Raw genomic sequence first — 14309 nt, forward strand, 5'->3', positions numbered from 1 at the left:
TTTTGGTGGTATTGAGGTCCAGGTTGTTGTCTGCACACCAATCTGACAGCCTCTGAACTTCAGCTCTGTATGCAGTCTCATCTCCCCCTGAGATGAGCCCCACCACAGTGGTATCATCTGCAAACTTGATGACTGTGTTGTCTGGGTGGGAACTAACACAGTCATGTGTGTACAGAGTGTACAGTAGGGGACTCAGTACACAGCCTTGTGGAGAGCCGGTGTTGAGGCTGAGGGCTGAGGAAAGATGAGGCCCCACTGTAACTCTCTGTACACGGTCTGAGAGGAAGTCTCTGATCCAGCGGCAGGTGGTGGAAGGAAGTCCAATTTCCAGCAGTTTATTTATTAGTCTGTCCGGGAGTATCGTATTGAAAGCAGAGCTAAAGTCAACAAAGAGCAGCCTGGCGTAACGGCCCTGCACTTCCAGGTGAGAGATGGTGGTGTGGAGCGTTGTAGCAATGGCATCTTCAGTTGATCTGTTAGCTTTGTATGCAAACTGGAGCGGGTCGAGTGTGGGTGGCAGGCAGGACATGATGTGACGTCGGACCAGTTTTTCTTCTATACAGAAGTCTTTGCAAAAACAACTCCTCTGCTTGCTTGTCTGCAACTTCAGAGAACAGCTGTGATGTTTTTTTCTCTCAATCACTGGTTTCAAGACTAACTGAAGACAATATGGTGTAGATTTTTTAAAATATGATCATATTTGCCCTGTTTGAGTCCAAAAGAAAGAATGTTTATGAATGTATATCCATCTTTAATATAAAGTCTATGGTTGCCCCAAGAGACGAAATCATCAGATTATTAGTCAGTGACTGGAAACACGGCTGAGAATGAACAAGATCAGGTGATCAGACAGGACATAATCAAACCCTTTGATTAGCTAAACCTTTGTGAGACACACAAAAAGGTGACCAGTATTGATTATTATTAAGAAAGTGATTTCTTGCTTTCTTATCTTTGCCTTGATTCAAATTTGTCACAACAGCTGCTTGTGTTTGTTCCCGTTCACATCTGCTGTGTAAATGTGTTTTCAGATCCCAGTGATTATTGTGAGGTTTTAGCACAGTGGGCAGAACTTGTGATTAACCGCTACGAACATTTAATGTCATTAGCAACATGTGAACAACATGAGAGGTATGTTGGTGCACAAACATGCAGCCTTCAGAGTGCAGCGACAGAAATCTGCCACAGCCAAGTTACATTTATTTTTCATTCACAGGGATGCTGTAAAATGTGATTGCTGGAATGACTTTTGTTGATGGAAGCCACTGAAAAATCTAAATTATGCACATTTCATTTTAGCTTAAAAAAGTTTTGCCAGAAAGGAAAAAAATTTGGCCTTCAGGTAATTTTGTCCCAGAGCCACAAATAATTGTGTTTTGTATTCAATTCCTCCCTTCATGAGTTGTTTAAACCAGTCTGTCAGTCCTTTGAATTTGTTGAATCCACAATGAACGTCCTAATTAACTGAATGAACAGGATACACAGAAGAACTCTGCATAAATGTCAATTTTGAAAACAGATTTAACAGAGCAACAAAGCAGAGACGGTGGCATGAATCATAAGTTTGTGTTCCCATATGGCAGCTTTTGAGTTTTGCATTTAGTTTCAGTTTTTATTCACTCTTATGGGTCAAAATTGTCTTTGTTCCATTTAAGCACCAATGCCTCTTTATTAGGGTTAGGAAAAGTTTGAGGTTTACCCGTTAACAACATTAACCGTACATGATGAAAATTGGCCCTTACAGGCACCCACTGGATTTAAACACTGGCGTGGACTTGGCTTTATTCGTTTATTTCTGGACTCTATATTAACATTTTGGGTGCCACCATGTTGTTTTTTCTGAGCCGTGACTGAGAATATTTAAATATTTAAATCACTAAGTTAACACAATAGAAAGACTGGTCGCTGCATCCATAGACTGCATGGGAGCAGTCTGGACAGAGACCTTCTAATTAGGGATGGGTATCGTTTAGGTTTTATCCGATACCAGTACCAAACCGGTACTTTTGAAACGGTGCCGGTGCTCAAACTGTGCTCGAACCAGTGCTTAAAGAATGGAGAACACAAACTTTGTCCAAAAACCTCTCATGTTCAGCTGGTTTTTTGTAAAAATATAACAATGTTAGCCTTTTCTGCAGCTATGGGGCATATATGGTATCACTCTTGGCTGGAAGCAGTGCTTAAACAATGGAAAAAACAAACTTTGTCCAAAAACCTCTCATGTTTAGCTGTTTTGTTTTGTTTTTTTGTAAAAAGATAACAATGTTAGCCTTTTCTGCAGCTATGGGGCATATATGGTATCACTCTTGGCTGGAAGCAGTGCATAAACAATGGAAAAAACAAACTTTGTCCAAAGACCTCTCATGTTTAGCTGTTTTCCACTTTTTCTTTGGTCATTTTAGCCTTTTTGGCCAGGGTGAAGGGAGCATCTGCCATCAAACAAGAAGACAGCCGCATGTAACTACGACGGTGTTTGCTAGTTCACCTTACATGCATTAATGTAATAACGTGGTTAGCCTACTCAACGTAAATTACACACGAACAACATTAAGCTCCTCACGCAGAGAAGAACGGCTGCTGCTGCATCATCATCCTCATCATTTCTGCTACACTGGCAGGGCTAGGGGCCAGGACTCTCCTCTTCGGGTTTTTGGGGATGTTGCTAACTCCGGGTCAGATAACAGGCACCACACCCGCAGTAGATGTGCTCGGTGTGAGGTCTCGCAGCAAGCTATCAAATACGGCGCATTTCTCGGCTTTAAAAAAAACGCTATGCGTCACCAGGTGTTTCATCAGATTCGAGGTGTTACCTCCTTTGACAGTATCACAGTATCAGCTTAAAGCACTTGTTGCTGCTGAGTTTGCATATTTTGCTGTGAAGTACAGCCAGACTTTGACCGCTTCGCCTTGGGCATTTTTAATTCATTTCTGCTACACTGGCAGGGCTAGGGGCCAGGACTCTCCTCTTCGGGTTTTTGGGGATGCACTGAAAAAAAGGGACTGGCCATCTCTTGGATTTATGTAAGCATCTTGCATGCATTTAACACAATTGCCTCATGTTTTAAAGTTAAATGTAACTATATAGTGTAAAAACTACATGATATGCAGAAAGGGTGTATTAAATTGTTCATATCATGTTCAGGTGAAGTAAGTCAATAAGATAGCAACGTTAAATCTCGTGAAACCACGCGTGATTTCATCATGGATCGTGGTTTAAAAAAGGCATCCATCTCAGTCAAGTCGAGCAGCCAACTCTACGTTTTTGGTATGTCTTGATTTTTTGAATTCATTTTTACCATATTTCAGCCAAATGTAGTTAAACGTCTAGAGTGTCGCCATGTAACATGCTAAAAAAGAGCCGGTAGCTTATTTGCTGTTTTATCTGTTGTCAAAGAATTGGCGCTTTTTCATTTGAATTTGTCTTTGGCACAAGAGCCGTAATATCACATTAAACCTAATTACGAGGCACTCATAACATAATTTGGTTTTCTGTGTGAATAGATTTGTCAACTGACTCTTCAGTTACATTGTGTATTTACTGCACCGTGGTGTTAGTGAGATTTTGGACATTGAACAGCTTTAGCTAATATCATCAGCGGCATTATGCTAGCTTACATCCCTACCCCTCCTGCCCTCACCTGCTGTCCTTTTGTTTTTGTTTTTGTTTTTTTTTGCTGCACATTGAGAGATGACCTCTATTCTGCATTTCACCAGGAGTCAGCTGATGGATTGTGGGTTCAAGGTGTTATGGTAAGAAAGTATATTCTATTTTCGTTTCTGTAACTTAATTATAATAGGTTTTTTATAATTATTAGGTGCATGCATACTCACCCTATTAATACAACTGAGAGATCCAAAATCTGCCATAGGTTTAACTTATACCTGTATGTATTGCCAGAAAGGTGATTACTGGACTCGCATTAATGCACACTTGAACTGAAATGAGGTTGTAACTTGTGGGTTGTTGGGTTGCAAATCAGAAACAAACATCTTTGGATTTTTTTTAATCCCATAAGATCTGGAAACACAGTTTTTATTCAACAAAACATTACTGATTAACCAAGCACAGTGCCTGCTGTTATTTCAAAATAATTTTATGTCATTTCAGATAAAATGCAGCATTCCAGTGCATCCCAACCATGCCTTTACAGTCAAGGTTTCTGACGGAGCTGAGTTTTTCTCTGACAGTCTGCTGAAAGTGTTTGCAAAGTGATCGGGGGAACAAGGCACAAAGCTAAAGGATGTAGCTGCCATTATGACAGTAAGAACTTTAAAATTCTTTAACTACAAAGTGTATATGTATTGCATTAGGTCAGTAAAAGATTTTTATGCTACATCCATTGAAACAGTCAACTATTACCTGTGAGTAATGATTCCACTAAAAGGATGCCATAATTTTCGTCATGCATTTACTGGTCCACTGAGAAAAAATGATCTTTTTTTAAAAATAAATGTTCTGGAAACTATATATCCATAAAGTTGATGTCAAACAGGAACTTTTGATATTGCTTTGTAGATGCTGGTGTTGCATGTTGACTGGTTTAAAAAGTCAAGAGTTTTTGTCTGGGATCATTTTCTTCTGTGCTACTGAAAAGTTCACAAATCTCTGTTTTCTTTGTTATAATAGTCAAGGATGACATTAATGCTCGGAGTCCCTCATCAAAGTGCTCCGCATCTGTGTGAAAGACAATTGCAACATCTTGGTGCAGGAGTTCATGGTGAGTGTTTTATGAGTAGATTGTGGCTTTGCAACATTTAAAAATGCATTTAGTTATCCACTTGATCCTCATTGGACTGGTTAGGACCAGTAGTCCTCTTTAATAATTTGAAGTTCACATGAGGCCTGGTAGTGAACTCGGCCGCCGGCCCTTGAGGCCCCACCCCCACCCCTGTATTAGGGGTCACATCAGTGTGAAAAAACTTTAAATTTGTCATTCTAATGAACAAAGGAAAATCCCACCAATATTTATATTAGCTTTTGTTTGAAAAAATGACCAACTGACCAACAGCTAACCAAATTGTGGGGCTGAAAGTCTAAATTCTAACATCTTCTGAGTGACATAACCTGGATTTCTGATGGGCCGGTGTCTTTCTAACAAAAACTAATGTAAAGCATTTGAAATTATTATGTTTTTCACCCTCTCTTAGAAACTCTGTTAGACCATGAATGGCAGCATGGCAGGCCACTCTTTGGCTATAGCTATTTACTATGTTGCTTGCATTGGTTTAAATTACTCTAACATTAGAACTGGTAGATTCAAAAGAGATGAGTTTAAAAAGGAATCTTAAAGAAATGTTTTGTGTTTAACCAGGACTTGACTGAGGCCACTGCACAGATTGAGAAAACCACAATGAACATCTGTCTCCAGAGGATGCGGCAGGCAATGACTTTTCTGATGTTGTTCTTCAAGATCTGGATAATGTGACCTTTGCAGTAGCCATGCTGTTTGGACCTTTTTTATTCCTTCAACATGAGCTACCCATCACAACTCTGCTACACTTTTGAGGTGATTCAATGGGTGGTAATGGAGTTGGATGCAACTCAGCTCTCAAGAAAAGCTCACAACTAAGACAAAACTGCTCCTGCAACGAAGCTCACTGTTATGCATGTGAGGCGATCAGCTCTAGGTGAGAGGACATTTAAATCTCACACTTGTTCTGCTGCATTTTTGAAGCTCAATTCCAGGAACGGATCGCAGGGTTCATTTTTATATACTCTGCAACTGCCATGAGGACGAGCCGTTTTTGTTGTTGTTGTTTGTTTTTCCTTTTGCTCTGTACAAGTTCTGTTTGTCTGTTTGGCAGCATTTTTAAATTTCTCTTTGTATTTTTTCTTTCTTTTACTAGTGAAGAGATGTAGCGTGAACAGTTATACAGTCTAAATATCCCATATGGGTCGTGTGAAATGGTATTTTCAGTTTCATTCAGTTGAAGTAAAGAACGTTGAATATTTCTAAGTGTGCTGTTTTGAACCAAGATGTCACAGTATGATCAGTGCTGTAATTTTTGACAGTCACTGTATCAATGTTATTTTTGCGTCTCTTGAATAAAGGTTTTGACCTGCAAGTGCTAATTTCTTTAGTTATTGGGGTAAAATGGGTAATGTTAATAGGAAGGTGTTTGCCAATTCAGTAACCTAATTTAATGTTAATGGAAACTAATATTACCTCAAATTGTTTAGTTATAATTGTTGTTTAACTGAATCTTGATGTCAGAGGCCTTAAATAGAATGTTTTGTATTGTTCTTTCCCAACATTTTTCAAAAGAAACAGTCTAATTTCTTTGCTGTGATTGATTCCAGAGAACACGGAAGAACTGACATTATTTAACTGTTGATTTATATAGATTCAGTAGAGGAGTAATGTCAGTTTAATTCTTTACCTACTGCAGTGAAATTAGACATTTTGTTTTTAAAGGTTACTGGTGGATGCCAGCAACCATCTTGGAAGAGAACAATACAATCTGTTATAAGGCCTCCATTTGAAAATTGTGTATTTGATACTAGAATATAATAGCAAAATGTAATTTGAAGATAACATGTAGTATTTAAGTGACCAAGTAGTATTGGGTAAAAGTTATTGAATCGTGTTGGGATAACGTGAGAAAATTGTGAAGGATTAAAATATTCCAAGAGCTCAAATTACTTCATCAAAACATGTTTAAGTCACATTTTATCAACACAAATTGCACAAGTTTATTGAACATGAATAAATTGTGTTAATTTAACTCAATTGTTTAAGTTGCTGCCAAAGCAAAACATCTGTGTGCAACAAATGTCCACCATTGAATTAAGTAAATCCAACAACATATTTTTTTCAGTGTGTTGCTAACTCCGGGTCCGATAACAGGCACCACACCCGCAGTAGATGTGCTCGGTGTGAGGGCTCGCAGCAAGCTATTAAATACGGCGCATTTCTCGGCTTTAAAAAAAACGCTATGCGTCACCAGGTGTTTCATCAGATTTGAGGTGTTACCTCCTTTGACAGTATCACAGTATCAGCTTAAAGCACTTGTTGCTGCTGAGTTTGCATCTTTTGCTGTGAAGTACAGCCAGACTTTCGCCTTGGGCATTTTTAATCTGTAGCTCTGCTCTAAAAGAACGTACGTACCTGGCCCCGCCTACTATCCTCGGAAACGTAAAATGATTGGCTACAAGTGTATCACAGCTCAGGAAAAAAAGCACCGAAATGTGCGCTGCTTTTCGGTCTGGTTACTACCGTTTATGTCAGAACCGGTGCGTACCCATCCCTACTTCTAATTACTGCTAAGGAAAAAAAAGCTAATGAAATGATAGAAGAAACTGAAACACAAAAATGATGGATGTTGTGTTCACACAGCAGGACACTGAACTGCTCCAAACACAGCTGAGAAGTCCACTTCACTGACTCATAGTAAAGGATGTGAAGACTACAGTGGGGCAAAAAAGTATTTAGTCAGCCACCGATTGTGCAAGTTCCCCCACCTAAAATGATGACAGAGGTCAGTAATTTGCACCAGAGGTACACTTCAACTGTGAGAGACAGAATGTGAAAAAAAAATCCATGAATCCACATGGTAGGATTTGTAAAGAATTTATTGGTAAATCAGGGTGGAAAATAAGTATTTGGTCAATAACAAAAATACAACTCAATACTTTGTAACATAACCTTTGTTGGCAATAACAGAGGTCAAACGTTTACTATAGGTCTTTACCAGGTTTGCACACACAGTAGCTGGTATTTTGGCCCATTCCTCCATGCAGATCTTCTCGAGAGCAGTGATGTTTTGGGGCTGTCGCCGAGCAACACGGACTTTCAACTCCCGCCACAGATTTTCTATGGGGTTGAGGTCTGGAGACTGGCTAGGCCACTCCAGGACTTTCAAATGCTTCTTACGGAGCCACTCCTTTGTTGCCCGGGCGGTGTGTTTTGGATCATTGTCATGTTGGAAGACCCAGCCTCGTTTCATCTTCAAAGTTCTCACTGATGGAAGGAGGTTTTGGCTCAAAATCTCACGATACATGGCCCCATTCATTCTGTCCTTAACACGGATCAGTCGTCCTGTCCCCTTGGCAGAAAAACAGCCCCATAGCATGATGTTTCCACCCCCATGCTTCACAGTAGGTATGGTGTTCTTGGGATGCAACTCAGTATTCTTCTTCCTCCAAACACGACGAGTTGAGTTTATACCAAAAAGTTCTACTTTGGTTTCATCTGACCACATGACATTCTCCCAATCCTCTGCTGTATCATCCATGTGCTCTCTGGCAAACTTCAGACGGGCCTGGACATGCACTGGCTTCAGCAGCGGAACACGTCTGGCACTGCGGGATTTGATTCCCTGCCGTTGTAGTGTGTTACTGATGGTGACCTTTGTTACTTTGGTCCCAGCTCTCTGCAGGTCATTCACCAGGTCCCCCCGTGTGGTTCTGGGATCTTTGCTCACCGTTCTCATGATCATTTTGACCCCACGGGATGAGATCTTGCGTGGAGCCCCAGATGGAGGGAGATTATCAGTGGTCTTGTATGTCTTCCATTTTCTGATGATTGTGGACTGTGGCTGTGGACAGGTGTCTTTTATACAGATGATGAGTTCAAACAGGTGCCATTCATACAGGTAACGAGTGGGGGACAGAAAAGCTTCTTACAGAAGACGTTACAGGTCTGTGAGAGCCAGAGATTTTCCTTGTTTGAGGTGACCAAATACTTATTTTCCACCCTGATTTACCAATAAATTCTTTACAAATCCTACCATGTGCATTCATGGATTTTTTTTTTCACATTCTGTCTCTCACAGTTGAAGTGTACCTCTGGTGCAAATTACTGACCTCTGTCATCATTTTAAGTGGGGGAACTTGCACAATCGGTGGCTGACTAAATACTTTTTTGCCCCACTGTAGCTGGCAGCTCTGTCATCACATTTGTCTATCAAAGCATCCTGGCCTGTAACTTTAAATGTGTGCTGTATCCAAATGGTCTAAAAAATGAAACGTTATGAAAAGTGAGACTATCCACAGAGTAATAGAAGATGTTCTGTAAGTGTGGTCTAAGGAGCTTGGAAAGAAAAGCGTCTGGACTTTGAAGTTGCTTGAAGACGTTTCACCTCTCAGCAGAGAAGCTTCTTCGGTTCTAGGTTCAAATGGTGGAGAGTCCCAGATCCAAGCCCTGTGGGAGTGTTGGGGACACCCCCCTGGGACTTAAACCTGGGAAAAGTCCAGACGCTTTTCTTTCCAAGACTACGAGAACCTTCACAGACATATTCTGTAAGCATGGTTTTTATTGGACATCTGGGTTTATGGGGGTTTCTTACTTTTGACGTAGGCTCAAGTGGTGACCAGATGAACTGGAGGTTTTGTACTTGCCCTGATGAAGCATCCAGCCATCCAAGTTGATAGTGACTCCCATCAAAATTGCTATGACTGCTGTATCATGGCAGTGCTAACAGGACATCATCTGGACGTTGTTGCCAGCAGCTCTGACATCCTACACTTTCAGTTTACTGCGGGACAGGTTCAGGACACCACTGTGGATCAGGATTGTTCTGATACTTGCTCACACAGGGATCAAGGCTGGATCCAAGACTTGGGCTCAATGTTCTGTTCTGAGCCACTTTTGAGTATTTTAGGGATGCTGTGGTGAGCACTGTAATACTTGAGGAGGCCACTTGGCAGTAACTCATGAGGGCACTCACTGAAAAGCTGTTTCTTTGTGTTTGGAGGTAATTTAAGTGATTACAGAGAAGACAAAGTCAAGCACTTAATGTCTGAATATAATAAAAAGGACACAGCATTTGCATACTTCTCTTTCAAAGTTAATGGTGTTTGCACATAGCTGAACCGTAGCCATTCAGTGCTGAGGCCTAATAATGATCTTTGATAAAATATTAATGTGTTTTTTCCATTTTCTGTTTTGAGAGCAATTTTATTGCTGCCAGTTCCTCTAGCTATTTCGGAAAGTTTGTCCCTGCCTGTGCTCTAAAGGTGATCTGAGCAGAGAATATACACAGCAAGGAGCAGACCGTCCTTTTATCATTTATGCAGCAAAACAAGCTGAAGGTTGAGTGTATGTTTCATGGGCCGACGCCAGTCAAACATTTTAACCCCCATTTTCATAAAGCTGACTAGAGATCTACAACAAATCCTCCACCGCCGACATTCAAATCGTCTATGCGCAAATGAATAAGGGCTCGAACCTTATGAATCTTCTCATATGTCATCTACTGTCTGAGTTTCTGTAGATGTTTTTTTTTCTTTCTGTTTATATTTGCTTTGTTTAATAGTTGGAGCCAATAAATGTGTAGTAGGTTATGTGATTTCCAGTGAAAGAACAGATTAACTGTGGTGAGTCAGACGTGGCTCGGCTAAAAGAGGAACATGAAGCACGTTTTCTTTTCTTTTTTATTACAACTACCAATCTGAAACTTGTTAGGTCCCTTCCAAGCACAGGTATAATAATGTATACACCACAAGTCAAAGGTTGGGACACAACTTCTCACTGAATGAGAGATGCACACTGAAGACATCAAATACATGAAACGGGATAAATGGAAGCAAATAAAATATTAATAAATAACTAAGCATGTCTTATATATTAGATTCCTTTGCTGTGTTGAAAGCGCTGCAAACCCTCATCCTTCTGTCAGTGAGCTTCATGATGTCACCTGAAAGGGTTTCACGTCACAGGTGAGCCTGTCAGGGTTCATCTGTGGAATTTCTTGCCACCTTAATGTGTTTGGCACCATCAGCTGTGCAGAGGTCAGGTTGGTGCACAGCTGACAGCCCTACTTGACAACTGTTATAATTCATATTATGGCAAGAACCAATCTGCTGAGTAGAGAGAAACAACAGCCCATCATTACTTAACGAACTCAAGGTCCAGAAAATTCCTGAAACTTCCTGCGTCCTCAAGCGCTACGACGAAACTGGCTCACATGAGGACCAAGAGTCACATCTGCTGCGGAGCCACCAGCCTCAGAAACCACAAGTTAGCAGCAGCTCAGATTAGAGCCCAGATAAATACCACAGAGCTCCAGTAGCAGACACGTCTTTACATCAGCTGAAAAGCTACAAGCAGAAGAGATTTGTTTGGGCCAAGAAACACAAGGAGTGGACATTAGACCAGAGGGAATCTGAGCTTTGGTCTGATGAGTCCACATTTGAGATCTTTGGTTCCACCTGCTGTCTTTGTGCGATGCAGAAAAGGTGAATGGATGATCTCTACATGCATAGTTCCCACTGTGAAGCATGGAGGAGGTTTGCTGGTGACACTGTGGGGGATTTATTCAAAAAAAGCACATTGAAGTGAAGGCCGAAGGACCAACAAGTGCTCAGCCTCTGTGGGAACTCACCTAAACTGTGTGTGTGAATAAAAAAATACTAATCATTTTGGATTCAAGTGTCAGCTGCATGAATGCAATGTCAGTTTTTACCAAATGATAGTTTTCATTGTTTATTATATTTTACATGTAAGAAAGGCGGATAGTCCCCAGCTTGGTTTCATTCGTCTGTCATCACATGTCAGTGTAATCAAGCACCACAGCACACAAACAGCCCGTGGTCCTCGCCACAGCTGTGAAACCAGAAGCCGGAGATTATTATTGTCTTTACTGTAAAATTCATATTTCAGTTAAATCCACGATTATTACAGAAACACTGTACACAATAGGCAATAATGAATGTTTAGACTAAAAACGGTGTTGTTCCCATTCATTTTTAGCAAAATGTAAGATGTGACCAACATTAACGTTATAATATTTACCATGTGTTGTCCTATATCGACAAGATTTCATCTTTCTTATTTTATTTTTCAGATTCACAGCCTGATTGAAAACGTTTAAATATTTATTTAAGTGAATTATTTGAGCCTTCGTTTGGCTCTTTGGCTCCTCAGAGTCTTTCTGGGTTTGCTCGTGTGCTCCGTCACGTCTTCTGTTGCAGCTAATACAGAGTTCCAGTCTGGTTCGTTGCTTAGTGTCTGTGAAACAGTTAAATCAGCGTTTAAAGCAAAAGTGAAACATGCAGCAGTGAAACTGCAAAAACTTTCAGTGTTTTACTGCTTTTCACAGGACGCTCTATAGCAGGTATAGATCGGTTTGATGATGTATGATGATGACGAACAGAAAGCAGTTTTAAAACAGCAGCCGTGTATCTGAGTGCAAAACTTCCATCTATTGATTGCTAAGTAAGGGGAAACTCACCGATCACCCAGACTCCTGCTGTAATCATTTTCATTTTGTCTGCACAAGACAGATGAACAGTACACTAACAAGCTCGCCCTGACAAATGAGGGAAGCCTGTCTGATCCATATAAATATGCAGTTCTGCAAAGGTCCTTGCTGCCATGGAGGAACATGAAAAAGTAAACACACAGAAGGTGTTTAATACCTGCAACTGCGAGGCATATTTAATGTTTCCTTTATGACAAATATACATTTATTACAGAGGTTCCTGCACGCCCAAACCAAACACCACAGCCCCTTTGCAGGCTTTACATATATTTGCTGATAAACAGAACTAGCAGATCATCTGCTTCCCTCACACCCTGTCCCTGCTCTTCTTCTAGTCTTTCACTACATCCATGAGTCTTCTCTGTGGTCTTCCTGTCCAGCAGCTCCATATTTAAGACCCTATGTGTAGTATATCAACTATCCCTCCTCCGGACACGTCTAAACCATTTCAGCCTTGACTCTCTGACTTTGTCTCCAAGCTGCTCTCTAATGTACTCGTTTCTAAGCTTGTTCATCCTGGTGACTCCAGATGCAAGTCTCCTGTGGTTTTGTTAATGCAGCCATCTCCAAACTATAGATCATAGCTGGTCTCTCTGCCATCTTCCTCTTCTCTCCAGAGCGTATCTCCGCCTGCTCCTCGCTCTCACTACAGATCACAATGTTGTCTCTGAACGTCATCGTCCGCAGAGCCCTGCCACACCTGTCAGACGATGTATCAGTGACCTCATACGTCTTCTGCATGAGTCTCATCTCAACTTTCCATTCGATACCAGTGCACTTCTTCCTTATTCCTGAGGTATCCTTTTACTCTCCGTGATTGTGTTAAGCTGTCTGGTTAGAAAAGTGCACTGCCCTCTCTTCTAGACGTATCCATACGTCCTTGGGTACGTCATCGAAATAAACAGCAATTAAACAAAATGACAGCATGAATCTATTTAGAGTTCACATGTATTTTTGTGACTCCGTACCAATCCTTTGCTCCTGTTTTGACTGACTGAAAACATTTCTTTTGCATTTAAAAGTTCAAGGGGCTTGACAAGCTGACTTGATTATACCTGATGATGTTAAATGTTATATGTTTTATATCCCTGATCTCCAACTGAATTGATTTTAGCAGGTGAAATGATGCTCACTGCACATGAATTTGTGTAGTGCATGAATTTTGGCAGGTTGGTGTTGTCTCAAACCAAGCATTAAACTACCTATGAAATCCGAGCTCTGGATAGTCCCTGTTCGTATCATTCAGGCACTTTGTGTGTTATGTATGTATTGGCCTATTCATTCAGAATAACAAGTGTAAGTTTGGAAGTTGACAGTATTTTGTCTAAATGTAACTGAGCCTCTTTCTGTTTAAGCTCCTGGAGTTTGCTTTGCAGAGCAGTACATCCAGACTTATCTGCATCTCATTTATTCACTTTAAACCATGTACAGCCCCGTCTTTAAAATGGTATCCATGGCTATCAGATGAGGTAGCATGAAAACTACCTACCTGATGGAGAAAGGTTGCTTCTCCCCAAGACAAGAACTAACAGACTTAAAAACTCCTTTGTCCCACACGCCATCAGACTGTTTAACTCCTCTCTGGAGGGGAGAGGGAGGGGAAACAGGAGGACAAAGGAGGGGGGAACAACTAAGCTGTAGTGCCTCTGCACCTCACTGTGCAATACTTTTTGTAAATAGTCAACAGTGCAATAGACTCAATACTTGAAATGTGCAATTCACTTGTATTTTTATTTTTTATTCCTATTTATTCTATTTATCCCCTTTGTATATTTTATTTATATTTGTCTCTGTATTTATATATGTGTGTGTGTGTATATATATATATATAACAGTTCTGTAACTGTAACTTCGGTCGTTGCTGTGCTTTTTTTGGAAGTCGAATTTCCCAGAGGAACCCACCCGAGGGATTAATAAAGTTCTATCTTATCTTATCTTATCTTATCTTAAATGGACCTTTGACCCCTGGAGGTGTCACACGGTTTTAAAAGCACATCAGCCCAGCCAGTCAGTCACTGGTGGTAAGCCCTTCAGTCACCAGTTGTATGGATTGATCCCACTGTTAGTAGGTTCAAGGTTCAAGGTTCTTTATTTGTCACATGCGC

At 40.7% G+C, this 14309-nt stretch overlaps 1 long non-coding RNA gene across 1 annotated transcript; it reads left to right on the top strand.

Moving 5' to 3' along the window:
• Positions 1–3296: 3296 nt before the first annotated feature.
• LOC143412744 (uncharacterized) lies at positions 3297–6066 on the top strand. The gene is made up of 4 exons (XR_013093288.1): positions 3297–3750; positions 4109–4261; positions 4628–4718; positions 5313–6066. It is a non-coding gene; the product is annotated as an uncharacterized LOC143412744 (long non-coding RNA).
• Positions 6067–14309: the final 8243 nt, after the last annotated feature.

Source organism: Maylandia zebra, linkage group LG15 (genome assembly GCF_041146795.1).
Source record: "Maylandia zebra isolate NMK-2024a linkage group LG15, Mzebra_GT3a, whole genome shotgun sequence".
NCBI lineage: Eukaryota > Metazoa > Chordata > Actinopteri > Cichliformes > Cichlidae > Maylandia > Maylandia zebra.